Source organism: Esox lucius, chromosome 19 (genome assembly GCF_011004845.1).
Source record: "Esox lucius isolate fEsoLuc1 chromosome 19, fEsoLuc1.pri, whole genome shotgun sequence".
Taxonomy (NCBI): Eukaryota; Metazoa; Chordata; class Actinopteri; order Esociformes; family Esocidae; genus Esox; species Esox lucius.
In genome coordinates, this window is record NC_047587.1 from 40,512,816 (window position 1) to 40,533,838 (window position 21,023).

General features: G+C 39.8%; 1 pseudogene; it reads right to left on the minus strand.

The window, feature by feature from the left end:
- Positions 1-7,056: 7,056 nt before the first annotated feature.
- On the minus strand, positions 7,057-8,690 carry LOC114829514 (annotated as a pseudogene).
- Positions 8,691-21,023: the final 12,333 nt, after the last annotated feature.

A 21,023-nucleotide genomic window follows, 5' to 3' on the forward strand; every position in this document is an offset into this window, starting at 1 on the left:
TAGTAGAAGAAGATGAGCGGAAGAAGATGAATGAACAGAATGCAATGATATAGAAGTTTCAAATTTCAATATTTTATTCAGAATACAACATAGATGACATATCAAATGTTTAAACTGAGAAAATGTATCACTTCAAGGGAAAAATAAGTTGATTTTAAATTTCATGGCATCAACACATCTCAAAAAAGTTGGGACAAGGCCATGTTTACCACTGTGTGGCATCCCCTCTTCTTTTTATTACAGACTGCAAACGTCTGGGGACTGAGGAGACAAGTTGCTCAAGTTTATGAATAGGAATGTTGTCCCATTCTTATCTAATACAGGCTTCTAGTTGTTCAACTGTCTTAGGTCTTCTTTGTCGCACCTTCCTCTTTATGATGCGCCAAATGTTTTCTATGGGTGAAATATCTGGACTGCAGGCTGGCCATTTCAGTACCCGGATCCTTCTTCTATGCAGCCACATGACATTGTAATTGATGCAGTATGTGGCCTGGCATTGTCATGTTGGAAAATGCAAGGTCTTCCCTGAAAGAGACGACGTCTGGATGGGAACATATGTTGTTCTAGAACTTGGATATAACTGTCAGCATTGATGGTGCCTTGCCAGATGTGTAGGCTGCCCATGCCACACACACTTATGCAACCCCATACCATCAGAGATGCAGGCTTCTGAACTGAGCGCTGATAACAACTTGGGTTGTCCTTGTCCTCTTTAGTCCGGATGACATGGCGTCCCAGTTTTCTAAATGAACTTCAAATTTTGATTCGTCTGACCACAGAACACTTTTCCACTTTGCCACAGTCCATTTTAAATTATCCATGGCCCAGAGAAAATGCCTGCACTTCTGAATCCTGTTTAGATATGGCTTCTTTTTTGACCTATAGAGTTTTAGCCGGCAAAGGCGAATGGCACGGTGGATTGTGTTCACCGACAATGTTTTCTGGAAGTATTCCTGAGCCCATGTTGTGATTTCCATTACAGTGTCATTCCTGTATGTGATGCAGTGCCGTCCGAGGGCCCGAAGATCACAGGCATCCAGTATGGTTTTCCGGCCTTGACCCTTACGCACAGAGATTGTTCCAGATTCTCTGAATCTTTGGATGATATTATGCACTGTAGATGATGATAACTTCAAACTCTTTGCAATATTTCTCTGAGAAACTCCTTTCTGATATTGCTCCACTATTTTTCGCTGCAGCATTGGGGGAATTGGTGATCCTCTGCCCATCTTGACATCTGAGAGACACTGCCACTCTGAGAGGCTCTTTTTATACCCAATCATGTTGCCAGTTGACATACTAAGTTGCAAATTGGTCCTCCAGCTGTTCCTTATCTGTACATTTAACTTTACCTGCCTCTTATTGTTACCTGTCCCAACTTTTTTGGAATGTGTAGCTCTCATTAAATCCAAAATGACCCAATATTTGGCATGACATTACAATATTTGCTATCTATATGCTATTGGGTTCAGGTCTGGAGACTGGCTAGGCCACTCCAGGACCTTGAGATGCTTCTTACAGAGCCACTCCTTAGTTGCCCTGACTGTGTGTTTCGGGTCATTGTCATGCTGGAAGACCCAGCCACAACCAATCTTCAATGCTCTTACTGAGGGAAGGAGGTTGTTGGCCAAGATCTCGCAATACATGGCCCCATCCATCCTCCCCTCAATACGGTGCAGTCATCATATCCCCTTTGCAGAAAAGCATCCCCAAAGAATGATGTTTCCACCTCCATGCTTCACGGTTGGCATGGTGTTCTTGGGGTTGTACTCATCCTTCTTCTTTCTACAAAGACGGCGAGTGGAGTTTAGACCAAGGAAGCTCTATTTTTGTCTTATCAGACCACATGACCTTCTCCCATTCCTCCTCTGGATCATCCAGATGATCATTGGCAACTTCAGACGGGCCTGGACATGCGCTGGCACTGCACTGCAGGATTTTGATCCATGACGGCGTAATGTGTTACTAATGGTTTTCTTTGACACTATGGTCCAAGCTCTCTTCAGGTCATTGACTTTCCTCATGATCATTGATGCCTGTTATGGAACTTTTTAAACTGTTAGAATGTGCCAAGAGAACTTTGTCTCTGTTTCTTACTCCTTTAAGAGTGTCGATAAATGGAATTACCATCACATGCCACACGAGGTCAGATCTAGCATGGAGCCCCAGACCGAAGGAGACAAGCCATCATCTTGAACTTCTTCCATTTTCTAATTATTGCGCCAACAGTTGTTGCCTTCTCACCAAGCTGCTTGCCTGTTGTCCTGCATCCCAGCCTTGTGCAGGTCAACAATTTTATCCCTGATGTCCTTACACAGCTCTCTGTTCTTGCCCATTGTGGAGAGGTTGGAGTCTGTTTGATTGAGTGTGTGGACAGGTGTCTTTTATTCTGGTAACGAGCTCAAACACGAGAAAAAGTAACAGGTCTGTGAGAGCTGGAATTCTTACTGGTTGGTAGGTGATCAAATACTTATGTCATGCAATACAATGCAAATTAAATATTTAAAAATTATACAATGTGATTTATTTTGTTTTAGATTCCATCTATCACAGTTGAAGTGTACCTATGATAAAAATTACAGACCTCTACATGCTTTGTAAGTAGGAAACCCTGCAAAATCGGCAGTGTAAATCAACTGAAAGAAGAGAACTATTGAGACATCATATTTTGAAACAATTAACAGCTTTAACAAACTTATAAAAAATTATGTTTGTTTCATAAAATAAAACTGTCTGTAGCTACACCTGTTGCTCATTTGCAGGGAAAGGTATTCAGTGTTTGAAAAAATGCAATCATCGGAATTGCACTTTTATGACGGTCCCTAAACCATGGACACACCAGGCAGCTAATAGCGCCTTTTGGCCTCCGCTAAAAGAAATGTTTAATTATCAATTGCTGAATATCGAATGTGAATCTACATTTATTCCGGTTTTTGAAGACATGTCTATTGCATTTGCAATTACATTGTTAAACCTTTTTTTTTTAAATTCATTTCTGATTGTAGGATTTACACGAATATCCCGCTAAAATCGGCAGCAAGTGAAAGTGCTGGCCCAACTGCCCTATCTGTAAGTATGTTGGACATTTTCTTATGACTTTGGCTTACAACATGTAATAGGATTGTTTTAGTGCTGTGTATTACTAGCTAGATGTTGTTAGTAATGAAGCTAAAATGGCGTTTTCACTCTGAAGTTCTACATTGAACGGCAACAACTTTTATCTAATTTCTGCTGGTTAGCTCGCTAGCTTGATGGTTACTGAAAGTGGCTTTAATCGTTTTATAATCAAGTAGCTAGATTGTCCAGTTTGCTCTTATTTTTATGCTAACAGGCTGTGTCCAAATGCATACACTGGTTTTAGGTGTTGTGCAGAGCGTTCTGTGTTAAATGTAGTGTATGTCACCTTCTTGAACGTGGGGAAGCTGGCATTAGCTAGCTAGATAACTAGTGCCTTTAGTTGTGACTGTTAGTTATTTCCAATGGCTTCTCTGTCATGGTTGCAATACTATCCATGTTACACAGTTTTAGGGAACATGGTTGGTAACATGGCCTGGTAACATAAAAAATCACTGTTTTACAATTCAATGATACAAAACAAGGTTTTTCCTGACAGTTATGTACATAATGTTATTACATCTCTTCCCTACTGTTGGATTTAGGTGTTGTGCACAACGTTCTGTGTCAACATTAAGTATCTGTTACATTCATGAACTAGGTAAAGCTGGCTTTAGCTAGTTAGATAATGGTTATGCCTTTAGTTGTGAAACCAGGTACTTCAAAATGGCTTTTCTGTTGGTTTAATGTCTTGGTTGCAATAGTAGCCATGTTATATGGTTTTAGGGATCACGGTTGTGTGTATGGCCTGGTAACTAAACATCCAGCAAAAAGCAGCCTGTTTTAGAATTCAGTGAAACATGTTTTTTACCTGACAGTCATGTGACCGCTCTTCCCTACTGTTGTCCCTATCTGTATTCTCTTCAGTTTGTGCAATGTTTCACATTCCAGTTTAGTTGGACTCACCTGTTACTGTACAGTACATCATCTCCAACGCATTGTTCTAAAGTAAGTATTCCGAACTCGCACGCATGCATTTCATTGTCAAATATATTGCAAACAACACTTATTAACAGTTACAAATATTCCTAATGTATAGAAATGCCACCTAATTAATCAATTACATAAACATGTGTTTACAGAGATGGTGTTGCATCCAATTATGGATCTATTAGGCTTCCTCACATCTCTGGGGTTGAAGGACAGAACCCTGGGCAAACGCTTTCGTATACAACCCTCTAAAAGTCAGGAGGATCATCAACACACAAGCTAACTTCCTGGACATACATGTTTGAGTCATTGGCTCTTTGGATGGTGAACAACAACTTTGCAGAGGTTTTTCCTCAGTGACATTTAACCAGGGAAGCTCTTCCATTCCCCAATCCTTTCCAAACAAGAGACTGCTCACTTAAATCTCATGACGGTATATTTATTGACACACACAACTACTTCTGGTTTTTAGCAGGATGCGTTGGCCACACAGAATCAACACTGTCTTCACAACTATAGGCACTGGAACTTTATGAAATCATTAGAATCAATGACCAGGCATGGGGGTCTATGATGTAAATAGTCATGGAAGTGTCTTGTTGTTATACTGTTTAGAGATGTTAATACAATTCTTAATGTTGTCAAGTAAACAGTTCCAGAATAAATTATTCCTGAAATAAATTTTATATATATATATATATATATATATATATATATATATATATATATATATATAATATAGGGGCCAGCTCTCTCTGTGCATTACTCCTGAATATTGAACACAGTAGAAGCAGTCCTCAGGTGTTGATATGTAGGAACAACCTTTTGGGATCTTTATCCTGAGACTTAATTCTGTCTGCTGCACATCTTCAGATATCATGGGAAAAGAGGATCTTCATGGCAAGAGGGTACATGTTCTCTCTAAATCTGAGGGAAAAAAACTTTTGAAAAAGTAATTTAGTAGCAAGAAAATGACACTTGTTCACCATTGAACCTTTCTATATATACCAAAGTTCAAATCTACTGTTTCAGCAATCATCAAAATGGTCATACAAAGACAACATGCAAACATTTATAGGATACTTTAGGTCAGTAATAGCCAACAGCTTATAGTCTTAATGAAGAAGTGTCTCAGTAAATTTACCTGTTGGATTGATAACACACAAGAAATGTGTCAAACATACAACCAATACCGAACTTGTCTCAGACCGCAAATGTAAAAGTCAAGTGATATGCAATTCAATAACATGTAAGATGCTTGTATATATAGAACACAGGTTACTGTAGCCTTTTAACCAAAGGTGGTAAAAGTACTTCCCCATATTTCACCAGAGTACTTGACTTTGTTCACTGCTTTTTACTAGGCTAAGAAGTTTATGGGTTGTTAATCCACTGGATCTCCTTTGGCTACCTCCAGGGTGTTGCTGTGTGGCCAAAGATGCTCCTGCAGTCTAGGCCACTTCTTCCAGTGCACATGTACTGCTGAGGCATGACTTATAACCTGTCCTATTACTCTTTGAGCAAAAAATAACTGACCAATTTTCTGTTTAATAAAGCATAATGATGGGGTCATAACAGTAAATGTAGTTCAGGAACTGTAATTAAAAAAACAAAAAAATATTTCAAGAAGATTTTCTATTTCTGAGGTACACTGATGATTTAACTAAGGTACTGTATTAAAATGAGATTAACTCCAGCCTTGGTGGGTATATATTTCCTGAGAATGGAGAAGATGTTAAATAGGATGATGTGACTAACACCAGGAACTCCTTTTTACATCACTGTGACCCCTGTGGATACTCTACAGAAAAAGAGAGCAATGAAGTAATAGGGAAAATAAAAATACAAGGTAATGTCTTCAGAAGACCAAGATAATGACACCATTATGGGTATTGCAAATAAGTTAGTGAGCAGATCATGTATTTCTAAAAAGCATTGTATGCAGTACAGGCTGCACCGAGGGATATTTTAACATGCTGGATTAATGGGCTCAATCCAGTCAAACTTGGATTGCAGTATTTACCAGTACCTTTAGTGGTTAAATATCTCACATGCTGATTTTGGGTACCTGATACAAAGTCACACTATCAGTGTGCCCCTGGACTAAAGTATACTTACATTTACTATTAAGGAACTATGTCCTTTAGTACACTAAATATGTATAAACATTGTATTCAAGTACCATTTAAATTGGAATAGTACACTTTTGTTATTACATTGGAAATATAATTTTAGCACATTAATGATAATATGAAATATTTAACTAAATAACACTTGAAACATGTAATTATCATTTGAAACGATTTGGCCTTAAGTCACATGCTTTTTCAATTTTCTGAATTAAAGACTCTTGGACTAAGATTATTTTTTGAAATAGAAAGTTTCTCTTAATATGCTCAAGCTTATTATTATAAAAATACACATATACAATGCACTTAGGGAACTCACTTTTTTCTAGTGATCGACCGATATAGATTTTTTTATAACCGATACCGATTATTTGCATGTTTATGTACCCGATAACCGATATGCAGAACCGATATTTATTTACTGTTATACTTCTGTTTTTGACAATTATTACAACACAAATGAGCTGAACAAACCATTTTGTGGTCACAAATAAATAGAGGGGTCTGAGTCCAAAAAAATAAAAGTGCACTGCTACTAAGTGTCTTTGTTTTAAAATAAAAGCTTTGTTGAGGTAAAAAAATAAAAAAAACAGGTAAAAAAAAAAAAAAAATAAAGCACAAAAATGAAGTGTAACTTAATACTCCCAGTTAAGCAGAACTAGGTTGTAGTGTAGAAAACAGAGTCTTTCAGCATTCTGCCCTGTAAGCCTGCTTTGTTTGTTTTCATAAATGGCTCCCACTTCACTGAAGACTCGTTCACTGGGCACCGAAGACGGTGGGGGGCAAAGGAACTTTCTTGACAGACGAGCAAGAATGGGGAACCTTTTCTCATTTTGTTTCCACCATTCAAGTGGCTTGCCCATCCTCCTATCAATCACTGATTCTGAAAGGTACTGCTGAAGCTCTCTTTCAAGGCTAGACCCACCAACTTCAGAACTAGTAGCACCAAGCAGAGTATCATACATCTCATCAATCGGTTTCTTCTGTACGGGGCCTTTTTGAAACTGTGCTGGAATCATCTGACTGTGTTCCTTCACCTTGTGCGTTGTTGTCTTGCTCTAAGGTTTCTGTCTCCTCCTCAAGCCAAACTTTTGCATTCAACAGTGTGGTGTCCGATGAAAAGGCATGTGCCTTGTACCTTGGATCCATAAGACAGGCAAGGACTGCACATTTCACCTCCTCCACTTTTGCAAACCGTCGGGTGAGACTCTCCAGCATCTCCTGTCTCATTGTTTTAATCCCATGAGAGGAGGGACCTTGACTGCTAAGCAACATCTTCAGAACTTTGACAGATGGAATGATGCATGATGCTGAACTCTCATAGTGGCTCATCGCAAGAGTGACCTCTTCCACTGGAGAAAGGGTCTCAATAAGATTGCTGACAATACTCCACTGATCAGCACTCAGGCTAGTGAACCCACTATGCTCACTGGCATATATGTTCAGAGCTCTTCTCTGCTCTTGCATCCTGACCAGCATGTGCAGGGTGGAATTCCATCGGGTCGGGACAGCCTGAATGATGGCATGTGCAGGTAGCCCAAGATCCTGCTGGATCACTGCTAAACGCTGTTTAGCTAGTACTGAATGATTAAAATGTGTAGCACAGCTTTTCAGCACTGACATGATATTTTGGACAGCTCTTTGTGAGTTGAGGCCGTCATTGACAACTAGCTGTAATATGTGGGCACTGCAGCTCATGTCAGGCAGTTCAGCAATTCTCATACCTTTAACAATGTTAGCACCACTGTCCCTGAGAACAAGAACCACTCTTTGTCAATGTCCCATTCTTCCAGCATGCCCAAAAACATCTCGCTAATGTACTCTCCAGTGTGTGATCCCATCATTGCTTTTGTGTTTAGAATTACTTGTCTGCGAATCCACTGATCATCAATGAAATGGCATGTCAAGCTCATTAGGGATTCAGTTGTACCGGACCAGCAGTCTGTAGTAAACGCCAAGTTATAACCTGCGTTATCAGGCTTAAGCAGTGCTTTAACCTTCTCAACGATACTGTTGTGAATACTGGGGAACATCTCTGTGCGATAGAACTTCTCACTCTTCAGAGTATATCTTGGTTCTGCAGTTGCCATGACTCTCTGGAAGCCTTTATTTTGAACCATGGTGAAAGGCTGATTGTCTGTAGCTATCATTTCTGTAATCATCCTGTCCAGTGTTTTTGAGCGGACATCAGTAGTCTTCCACTTTGTCTGCTTTTCAAACATCATAGGAAGAGATGCTTGAATCTGGCTGGATGTCTTTGCCTCTTCAGCATCTCTTTTTTTCTTTGCCTCTTCAAAGATAGTTGAGTGATGTATCTTTAAGTGGTTCCACATGTTGGAGGTATTTTTTGTTGTTGTAGATTTTGACCCCATGCTTACGTTCATTTGGCATTCTTTGCAAACTGCTACTCCTGCCATTGGCTGAGTGAAGTAAGTCCATACCTCACTTAGATTTTTCCTCCTTTCAGTCATCTTAAAAAAAGTGCTGAAAGTTAGCAGTTTTTCATGTTAAATTAAATCTTCAAGTTACAATAAAAAATATTACACAATATAATTTATATCTAAATTATACATATGATGTATAAGCATTATCAGCAACAATGTTAACAATAGCAAAATAAATGTTAAAAGTCTAATGTTTTAAAATGGAGAAAATAAATGACAGGGGAGTTATATCACCTTTGCAGAAATGTATTTTTTTTTAAACAGTTTTAGAAGGTTTATATGTCATTTAATAGGTTTAAGAGTGAGGAATAATTCACTGGGTAATTTTAATTTAATTCATTGAATAATATTAGCTGGAATATATAACATTGTCAGGAAAGTAACAAACAAAACAGCATACATGATTGCATTTTCTCAACCTACTCAACCGCGATCGCGTGTTGAGATAATAAATAATTTCCACAGAGCTGCATTTATTTAGATTTGTATTAACTAAATAATGGTTATGTAGTAAATCAAATGATTATATAATTTAGGGGGTTTACGAGATAATCTTGTCAAAAATGTCATGCAGTGGCCGTGCTTGAGGCTTCCTAATCATCAACCCATTCAAGTGCTGAGCAATATGAACGAACTTTTTTTTCCGAGACTATATATAAAGTTAAACAGCACTTGTCAGTTGGCATTTTATGATCCACATTCAATCTAACGTTATATCATGAAATGCCAACTGACAAAGTGCTGTTTGACTATAACTTGATCAACCGCGATCGCGCATGGAGATAATATATAATTAATTTCCACAAAGCGGTAGGCTATATTTATATGTGTATTAGTGAAATAATTATGTAGTAAATGATAATATAATCTAGGGTGTTTAAACAAGATAATCTTGTCAAAAGTTTAATTCAGTGGCCGTGCTTAAGCCTCCTGATCAATGCTATGCAATGTGAACAAACTTTTTCTTCTAGACTAATGGTGAGCAAATACAACAGATAGAGAATTAAATTCAGCGCTTTTATTTTCAACATGCACTCATTCATGTCTGTTTTATTTAATTCATGTAAAGTTATGTCTTTATTGGGGCAGGACATGACGAATTACACTACATGACTAAATTAGTTTGTCTCAATTGTTTAGAAACAAGCTGCATAAATTAACTATATCAGGAATTTGTCTCAGATCTCATTTGTGCATGTCTTATTATGTTAAATAAAGTTGATTAATTAAAGCAAACCAAGTAGAACATATACTTTACCTGTGCACTGAGTTGTTGTTGACTGATCACCTCAGACGCCCGGGCTGCAATGGCGGAAATCTCGAAACGGCCACAAGATGGCGCCGTTAATCGGCGAAACCGATATTACAAAACCGATTCCCAAATATGGAAAAATGCTTAAATATCGGGAAAGATATCGGTAAGCAGATACATCGGTCGATCACTACTTTTTTCTATTAATCTCTTGGTTAATTCTAATCAAACAGACGTCCAAGTGCTGAATAAGCGTCGTCATTTACGGCGTCTTCAATCACTATGAGGGGTGGAGTTTGCCATAGAGATCTAGGTAAGTGACCTACCGTCAACTTGCTCTCAGTTAATGTCTCTTTGGCTTAACGTCGCCATCAGTGATTCCCTTTGGCTTTATGTCGCCGTGAGTGAATCTCTGGCTTTATGTCGCCGTGAGTGAATCTCTGGCTTTATGTCGCCGTGAGTAAATCTCTGGCTTTATGTCGCCGTGAGTGAATCTCCTATGCTTTATGTCGCTGTGAGTGAATTTCTTTGGCTTTAGTAGATTACAACTTTTGGTTGTTCATTGCATACTGCACTTGTTATCTACACAAATTGAAGGTTGGGCTACATCAACATTCAAATTCTGTAATTCCTTTAAGAATAACATTTTGTTTTCTATATAGAGCACCGTAAATTTGAACTTTTGAAAGTTTGTTGTATATTGGAAGAATATAAAGACATTAAACCCAGATATTGGGCCATAACTCCAACTTATGGCCCATCCACCACAGCCCAGACATCCCTGTGGACCACAATCAGCCATTATTGGGCAGGTGTAATTTACATTTCCTTTTTATGCATTGCATACAGGTGCATCTAATAAAAAATAGAATATTGGTTCTTCCTACCACCATTCTACTAGAATAACTATCAGTTGGAGGAGAGGGGGTTCCTGATATATCACTTTCTGTCCCAAATATCTCTTGGAGCCTAGACACTTTTCATTGTAAGGGGAGAGTTTGCATGGCCATGAAGGCCTGGGGGCACCAGTCGAGCCATGTTTGACAGTATATCACTCGATAATCCCCCTCCCCATATGTGGAAACAACTTCCTACAGTTCCTGTTTGTTCTTGTTGCCGTTTGCCTTCAGGTTTGTCTCCAGCAAAAAAAGTCCATGCAGGTCAGGTGATTGATGGGGCTTTTTTCAATGGTCAGATCATTGGCAGCCATACATGCCTGTGCCACAACACTTCCTCCACCACGCTTCACAGAAGAGGTGCCATAGCACTTCCTCCACCATGATTAACAGAAGAGGTGGTATGCTTTGGATCATAAGCAGTTGCTCACCTCATTACTCCTCCCTTCCCATCTTTCTTTTAAATCCCGGAGGGTTTATTTATCAAGGTAAGAATCCTGCGTGAATTTGGTCCCCCACCCAATGCTAAACCTCTGCAAAATAGGATCAATCGTTTGTGCTGGTTTGTGCCGTAACATTTTCGTTTGTGCTGCTATCATTTTATAGATATTAAAGAATATCTATAAAATGCCAGTTTGTGCTGTTAAAATGTTAGTTTGTGCTGCTATTTTATATATTGGACATTTAATTATGTAATGGTCCCAGTCGGACAGGACTGTTCCGCTTTGTGATTTCTGTTTGTCCTTGGCTTGTCTTGTCCTTGTATGGTCTTTCCTGTTCTGGTTTCAGTTAATCATCTATTCCTTTCACCTGTGTTTATCCCCCACCTGTTTCTGTTCTCCTTGTAAGTCTGTGTATTTAGTTCAGCTATTTTCTCCCTGTCCTTGTCAGTCATTGTGTGTTGTTGCGTTTAATGTTCCCTACCTGCTCGCTTTTGTAAGTGCATGGCACTCTGGTTTTGTTTGTTCCCTTTAGTTTTCATTAAACAACACTTTACCTCTGCGCTTGCCTCTGTCTCCCTCCATGGATCGTTACAGACATAGGAGTCTGCCATATACACGGAGATGCTAGCTACTGATATGGATAACCAAGCTAGTGAACGCCTACCTAACGTCTGTTTCTCTGTGCAATTTTACATGGGTTTTAAGATGTCTTTTAGGCGGAGTAGTGACAACGTGTACACGTGAAGACTTGCTAGCGGTTGTGTAGCGACGGCGTTATAGACGTTGTCAACATTTCTTATGCCACCGTGAGTGATAATGGGGGGTGGATTCTGCCACGGAGATGTAGATAAGCGACCTACCGTCAACTTGCTCCCATTTAACGTTGCCGTGAGCGAATATCTTTGGCTTAACGTCGCCGTGAGTGAATCTCTTATGCTTTAGGTCGTCGTTAAAAGTTTCGTTTGTGCTGATGCAGCGTTGTATATATTAGACATTTAATTTTAGCTGTCACCAGCCCCACAACCTGCTCCAAACTCCCTCAAAATAGGCTCAATCATGTATGCTCTGTTTGTGCCGCTGAAAGGTTTGTTTGTGCTTCTACAGTTTTTGGTACATACCTATTCCTACTGGATAGCGCACTGGCTTTAATCTCTTTCCACTATAGCTCTGTAACTAACCATAAGAAAGCAGTCGCAAAAACAAACCTTTATCGGCACAAAATGAGCACATATGGAGCCTATTGAGTGAATTTGACCTATAAAATATTATTTCATATCTAAAAAAGTATAGCAGCACTTTTTGCCGTTACAATTTTCATTTTGGCTGCTTCGGTGTTTTAAATATTATATATTTAATTATAGGGTATGGTGTCACCAGCCCCCACAACATGCTAAAAACTCCATCGAAATAGGCTCAATTGTTCTCCATTTGTGCATTTACATTTTTCATTGTACTGAAGCAGCGTTTTATATATTAGACATTTCATTTTTCTTTCCTTTTGTAGATGTATTGATTGTATTAGTTAGTGAACTGTTATAAGCTGTTGTAACCAATGAAGCAGAATATAAATTTTTTGTAATATGAGCTGAAACTGAAGGAGCAAGTAGGAGAATAGGAAACCCTGTTCAAGCGGTTGCCGGGGAGAGAAAGATTTAGTATGTCTGTTTTGTGAGAAACAGGACACAGGTTAGAGACACACACATAGTCGACAGACACCACAAGGGGGGCCAAGGGGTACTTGCAGTTATCCTATAAGGAATAGAACTGGGATTGGGCCAAGGACACACTTGCTTTGTAAGTTAACGCCTCTATCTTTTTGGGCATAGTAGAAGTATAAAAATGATGTTTTGACTGTTGATCCTTAGACATTGTGCGGCGACACGTGTCTCCAGAAGCTTCTGTAATAAATGGACGTATGATACGGTATTTGCCCTGACTCCTGGTGTTTTATTCTCCTTTCCAACAAACCAACTCGGGGAAGTGTTAGACTTCAACACTTTCCAAAAAAAGTTGAAAAGGAAGGAATTTACCGACCCAAAAGAAGCACAAACGATTGAGCCTATTTTGAGTGAATTTGATCTATAACATATTATTTAATATTTAAAATATGAAAGCAGCACAAAAACTATAACGGCACAAACAAAATCATTTATGGGTGAATTTGGAGGATTTGGGGGGCGGAGTGACTATAAATTAACTATAAAATATTTTTAGAATTAACTATAAAAAAATTTTTAGGATTAATACTTAAAATGACAGCAGCACAACTGGAGTAGAAGCGATTAAAGGTTTTTATCTGTGTAAAGATGGTCCCCCATCCAGCGCAAATCTATGGCGAAATAGGCTTAATCGTTCGTGCTGGTTTGTGCCGTAAAATGTTTTGTTTGTGCTGCTAGATATATAATGATATTTTATAGGTAAAATTAACTCAAAATAGGCTCAACCATTTGTGCTCCTTTTGTGCCGATAAAGGTTTGTTATTACAACAGCTTTCTTACCACTGCTTTCTTACTGATAGTGACATAGCTATAGTGGAAAGAGAGTAAACAATTATTTTATTATTTGTAATTATTTTACAAATATGTTGTTATATCCCCATGATAGAAATGTTAAATCTTTATTTTGCTACACTCACGGCGGCGACGTTCAGACGTTGCACATTGTTAATCACTCACGGCGACGTTCAGACGTTGCACATGTAAATCACTCACGGCGGCGACGGCGTTACAGACGTTGTCAAAATTTCTTACGCCGCCGCCGTGAGTGAATTCACATGTGCAACGTCTGAACGTCGCCGTGAGTGTTCAACAATGTGCTACGTCGCCGTGAGTGATTAACTATGTGCAATGTCTGAACGTCGCCGCCGTGAGTGTAGGAAAATAAAGATTTCAACATATTTGTAAAATACTAGTGTAGTCAGTGTAAATAATTGTCACACAAATAGTTTATAACAACATGATATTACAACATAAGGAATTCTACTCATATTAACAGGTATTCATATTTTTGCTTGGTTAACTGTCTGAATAGCTAGTAATATAAAATTACAACACAAGCCTAGGTCAAAATATCACTAAGCCAAAACAAACACTCTCTATTCATGTAAATACTAAAGAGTAAATGTTACAGAATACAATGAAATGTACAGTGATCACAGCATATTTACAGCTTAATCCAAAATCTAAATGTACAGCTGTAATCAGTCAGTGTGTGGTTCACTTGTTTAGCCACATGGTTGTATCAGGCTAACGTCCTACTGCGCAAGTAGTAAGACAATTATAAAACATATTAACAAACATAACATAAAATAGAAATTAAAAATATCAAATAAAAAATTATACACCACAAATTGTGGTATTACTATCGATCAAAATACACTTGTTAATATCTAACCTGCATTGCTGTTTATTAAAGATATACCTTTTCTTATGGTTATTCAGAATATATGCTGCTAAAGGTGCATTTGTTTATAGGTATGTAAACACCCAGAAAAGTAGTTTTTTGCTCAGATGTATACAGATATGAACAGATCATACACTAACATGAATTTCTTTAGATCATACAGTTTTTATTCTTATCTGCACTGTTGCAGAATACCTTCAATAACGTTACAATAATAAAAGTGTCTGCTGCATAATGTAAACGTTCCATGTCAATCCATGATTGACTCCATGATGGCAGATTGGCCCGGCACTGACGCATGAATGCCACCCCAAACCATAACGTAAATTCTCTTTGGTCTTTCTCTGATTAAAGTGGCATTATGGTAAATCGGTATACGTAAGGAATAAGGCACAAGCAGGTTTCATACATGCTCATTGTACCATGGCTAAGAACTGTAGCGTGATGCCACGTGCAGTGCCTTGACACAAGACTTAGCCATGGATATAAGCAGTTATCACAAACCCCAGAGATTCCTTTTCACTCTTATAAACCAGATCTAGTTAGACCTGGATGGCTCTGTACATGTCTGGCTGACTTTGGGTTATATGTTTGTAGAACTGGTTACCCTAATATACCTCTGCATAATGCCTACTGGCCCTTGGCAGTTGATTTTGTGTTTTTTACCATTTTGCATGTTTTTAAATTACTTGTTTTGTTTACGCAATGTAATTTCTCAACTGAAAATTGAATTGGAGTGCAATGATTCCTTGAATGTATTATCATTTACAAACTAATTTGAGCGCAATATTCAGAACGCAATTTGTTAATATTTGATCAATGGTGCATTTTGGAATGCTTTATTGAAAATGTGCATGCATTCATTGAATTTTCTAAACAGAATTGAGCACAATCTTACAGACTACAAAAGATATCTGTGGTGGATGACAGAATAATTATTTCCCAGGTCAATAAAAAACCCTTCTTGGCCAGATCAATAAACCCTCAGTGATTTAAAAGAAAGATGGGAAGGGAGGAGTAATGAGAAGGTGAGCAACTGCTTATGATCCAAAGAATACCACCTCTTCTGTGAATCATGTTGGAGGAAGTGTTATGTCACCTCTTACAGACTCTACTTCATTTTGTATTTTTGTACTTTGTGTAGTCTATGTGTATGTTGTCCTGCACGTTTGCACTTTGTCTTGGCCAGGTCGCCGTTGCAAATGAAAATCTATTCTCAATCAGCCTACCTGGTTAAGTAAAAAATAGTCTGGAACGCAACTCTTGCTGTGATACAATCTAAGGAAAATTTCTAGTAATTTATAAAATATGAATTATTATATAAATGTGAGACTTGATCTTAACACTGAGTTGTTATAAATGATAATATAGCATATGACTGCTTTCCAATTCATTTTGGTCTACCCCTTGTGGAGGCACGCGTCCACACATTGAAAACCTTTGGGCTACAGCATTAAAACAAATGACTAAGATGAGAATTACTTTTAACGAAAAGGACAAAGGGCTGGAGAAATACTAAGATAAAATACATGGCCATAACTCCCCCGTAGGCCTACAGTATGCAGTGGTAGTAGTCTAGGTGTAGTAGTACTGATTGAGGGAGAAACTTGGACATGGCTGAACACAGTGCTATTAGGTATGCAAACCTGACTTTTAAAAGTGAGTAAAGTTACATAGATGTGTTCGAAAAAAATATCTAATAATATTCAAAAGCAATATTACAGGAACATCTTCTTGGTTATGCAACTACATAATAATCCATAGAAAATAAGGTCCTACCGTGAAGTTGGCCCCAAACAACGGCAAATTAGGCTCAATCATTTGTGCTTCGTTTGTGCTGTTGTCATTTTTTAGATATGAAATAAAATTGTATTGGTTAATGTGAGGTCACTCAACCCCCCAACATGCTCCAAATTCAATCTAAATAGTCCAGTTTGTTTGTGCTCTGTTTGTGTCGTTTAAATTTTGTTTGTGCTGCAGTGTTTTTAATATTAGACATTTAATTATAGGCGATGATGTCCCTCAGCCCTCCAACATGCTCCAAACTGACTCAAAATAGGCTCAGTCGTTTGTGCATACAGTTTTTGGTACATAACCTACATTCCTACTGGATAGCGCACTGGCTTTACACTCTTTCTACTATAGCTCTGTCATTATCGGTAAGAAAGGCAGTCGCAAAAACAAATCTTTAACAGAGTACAAAGGGTTGAGCCTATTTTGAGTGAATCCTGTCCCGGCCGCCCCGGTGCCCTCTCCTGTCCCGGCTGCCACGGCACCCTCTACTGGCCCGACCGCTCCGCCAGCTTTCCCGGCTCCTGATCCTCCGCCGGCTCTCCCGGCTCCTGACCCTCCGCCGGCTCCGCCTCCCCGGCCTGTCCCGACAGCTCCACCGCCCTGGTTAGTCTCGGCTGTTCTGCACTGCCCCAGCCCCCCTCCTTTGGGCCTGGGTTCGTGTTGGCCCGTCCGGTGGCCGGGACTTTGGGGGGGGTATTGTCACGGTGAGGTGGGCAGTAGCGCCACCGTTACGTGCACCTTCAGTTCCAATCATCACACGAAAGCATCCCGGACTTGTTTTGTGTCACATGTCTTTAATCATCTTTCACACCAGGTCCCTGTTTGCTCATTAGTATGTGTTTAAATGTTTGCCCTCTGCTCCCCACATGGTGGATCATTGTTGCTGTTGTTGTGTTTGACGTCGTTGTGTGTTGCTGTTAAATGTAAGTTCCGTATATCTGTGGCTTACATTCATTTTGCTGCCTAAGTCAGACTTTTCTTTTGTTGTTTGGTCGCGCTTAATATTTTGTTTATTAAAGCTGAAACGACTGCATTCCACCTGCGCCTGGTTCTTTACCCCTGCAACGCATGATGGAATAACTACTGACATTGCTGTAGTTTTGTGTTGGATTGGGGACCATCTTTATGCAGGTAAAATACCTTTAATCACTTTTGCTGCAGTCATTTTTTAGATATTAGTCCTAAAGAATATTTTATAGATCATTCCGAGGTCCCTCAGCCCCCCAACGTGCTCTAAATTGACTCAAAAAAGGCTCAATCATTTGTGATCCGCTTTTTTTTTTTGCGACTGTCTTTCTTACTGATACAGTTGAAAAAGTAATGACAGAGCTATAGTGGAAAGTGAATAAAGCCAAAGCACTATCGAGTAGAAAAGTAGGTTATGTAGCACCACAAACATGATTATGTTGGGTGAATTTGGAGTATGGGGTGGCTGAGTGACCTAAGAATGACAAATGAAATATTCTTTCATATTTTTTTATAAAAGCAGCCGAATGAAAATTTGAACAGGACCGACCAGCACAAACGGAGCACAAACGATTGAGCCTATTTTGAGTGAATTTGGAGCACGTTGGGGGGCTGAGTAACGTCATCGCCTATAATTAAATGTCTAATATTTAAAACACCCATGCAGCAGAAACAAAACTTTTAACAGCACAAACGTTGGGGGACTGAGTGACCTCAGAATGACCTATACAATTTTACTTAATATCTAAAAAATGACAGCAGCACAAATGAAAATGTTAACAGCACAAACCAGCATCAAGAATCGTTACCCTCTTCCACTCATTCCTGCAATGCTTGAATAAGTTGGCCAAGCATCTATACACACCAAATTCGACATCCGCAGCGCCTACAATCTGATTTGTATCCAAGAAGGGGATGAATGGAAGACTGCCTTCATTACCAATCGGGGGGCACTATGAGTACTTGGTAATGCCCTAAGGGCTCACTAACATGCCTTCTGTATTCTAGTCATCCATAAATTACATTTTCTGAGACCTGATCAATCTGTTCCTAATCATATACATTGTTGAGCTTTTCATCTTCACAAACAACCTGTCAGAGAACATTGGTCATGTGAAAAGGGTCCTCCGTCGCCTGTGATTGCACCAGCTGTATGTCAAAGCGAAAAAAAGAAAGCAAATTCCACACTACCATCTCCTTCCTGTGATTCATACTGACTCCGGGCAAAGTTGGTCTAGAAAATCAAAAGGTTGACGCAGTAAATTATTGGCCTAAAACCCAAACGGTCAAAGAGCTCCAACGCTTTGAGTTTTGCCAATCATTAACATTGTTTGATCCACAACTTTAGCTCCATTGTCTCACCTTTCATAGCCATGACGAGTCAAAAACCCAGGTGTCGCCCCCCTTCTGGTATTATAGCTTCAGTCCAATGGGAAATCATGAGCACAATCCGTGGAGCACTGCGCACCAATCCGGCACCTCCAGAGACAACCCTGTGGAAAACCTATGTGCCGGCAGTGATTCGACCTAAACTGCTCCAATGGTCCTATACCTCCTTCAGTTCGGGTCTTCCCGGCATTACTCAAACCACCAAACTGCTGTCACGCCAGTTTTGGTAGTCCTCTATGAGAGATGACGTCTAGGTTTATGTCCTGTCCTGCCCCATCGGTGCCCAAAGATACCTGGACACCTGCCAGTGGGTGAGCTCGAACCACATGTGGCCATGGATTTCATAACAGATCTCCCTGAATCATCCGTTTACACACTATATTGGTTATTATAGACCGATTCTCCAAAATGGGCAGACTGATTGGTCTCCCTGATAACATTGTATCAGATCAGGGTCCACCATTTGTCCCCAGGGTTTGGAGGCCGTTCTGTGGATGTTTGGATCACTCTCAGTCTCTCATCCAGCTACCACCCGGAGACGAATTGACCGATGGAGAGGCTAAATCAGGAAATTTGGAAATACCTCCGATAGCAGTGCAGCTGGAACGGACTGGAGTCGCTACCTGCCCTGGGCAGAATACGCCTGGAATTCACTAATCCACTCTTCTCTTCGTCTCACCCCATTTCAGGGAATTCTTGGTTACCAGCCCCCGTTGTTCCCATGGGAGACAGAGCCTAGATTGTTCCCCGTGGTGGACGATTGGTTCCAGCGCCGAACCCGTGTCTGGGAAACGTGCATTTCTCGACAGCCCACTCCATATTTTCACCCAGGTCAGTGGGTATGGCTATCTACCTGGTACATTCCGCTCTGCCTCCCCTCCAAAAAGCTCACACCCAGGTATATTGGTCCTATCAAGATCCTCCGTGGCATCAATCCAGTCACTTATCTCCTTCAGTTACAGTCGCAATACAGGATTTCTCCCACATTCCATGTCTCACTGTTGAAGCCAGTGTTTTGCAGCCCTTTCCACCAGCCCATCACCCGGAACAATGCCCCCCCCCCCCCCCCCCCCCCAGGTGACGAGGTGATCTCCTCCAATACCTGGTTGACTTTGAAGGATATGACTGTGAGGAGCGTAGTTGGGTGCCTGCCCAGTCCATTCTCAATCTGTCTCTCCAAGGAGTTCCATCGTGCCCGTCCTGATCGTCCTGCAACTTGGCCCTGGGGGCGACCCCCTGGTCGGCTGTCTTGGTCCTGTGGGGAGAGGGGTACATTGAGGTCTGCCATCAGATCACGCCCTCGGCCCTCTCGTAGATCACCCAAACATAGCACACTTCCTAGATCACCTGAACACAGCACACTACCAAGATAACATCAGCTGAATTCTGAACACCTGTGCACGCACTCCTGCCCCTAATCACCATCCTATATATTTCAGTTCAGTACCCCTGTTTGAGAGGTATTGCCAGTTAATCTGCATTCTGAGTATTCATAGTTGTTTTCTGTATCAAAAGCCATAGTTCATAGACGCTATTTGTGGTGGAAATGTCAGTCAGTTTAACACAATGCACCTTGGTGTAGTGGTTAAAGACAGTGCTGCTCATGTGGGAGACCCGGGTTTGAATCCAATGAGCACAGCAATATTTACAAATTTTAATTGCGGGCCGTAATAGAACTGTTTATGGTTATAGTGCGACGATTTCTTGTGGATTTTCGAAGTAAGCATCCGGGCACGCTTTTTGGGTCAGGATAGGCAAAAAATTTAGCTGGCTAAAACATTCAGTAGCTACGTTATAGTAAGCCTCAACTAAAACTGTTTACGGTTATACAGTATTGCGATTATTTCTGGGGGATTCCACGATTCTCTCGTCTTTTCACAAAAAAGTGAAGTCAAGTTATCGTCACCTAGTGATGGCCTTTCGACGCTTCATTAGCAATATTTTAGCAGCAGGATATTATGCTGGCAGCACTCAGATTTTCTTTATTACAAAAAAAGTAACATTTTGAAATGTATAAGGCAATATAGTTAACAATCTAGTCTGTGAAAAAGAACAGACAAGAATAACATTGGAACGGACATTAAACATAAAATAAACAAACTAGATTAACTATATTACCTTATATATTTCAATGATGGCTTTTATTTTGAAAAAGAAAATATTGAGTTAGCACTACTAGCATAATATCCTGCTGCTAGAAGAATGGTAATGAAGCCTGGAATGGCCATCAGTTTCCTCACCTATATTGATTGATACTGTATCAA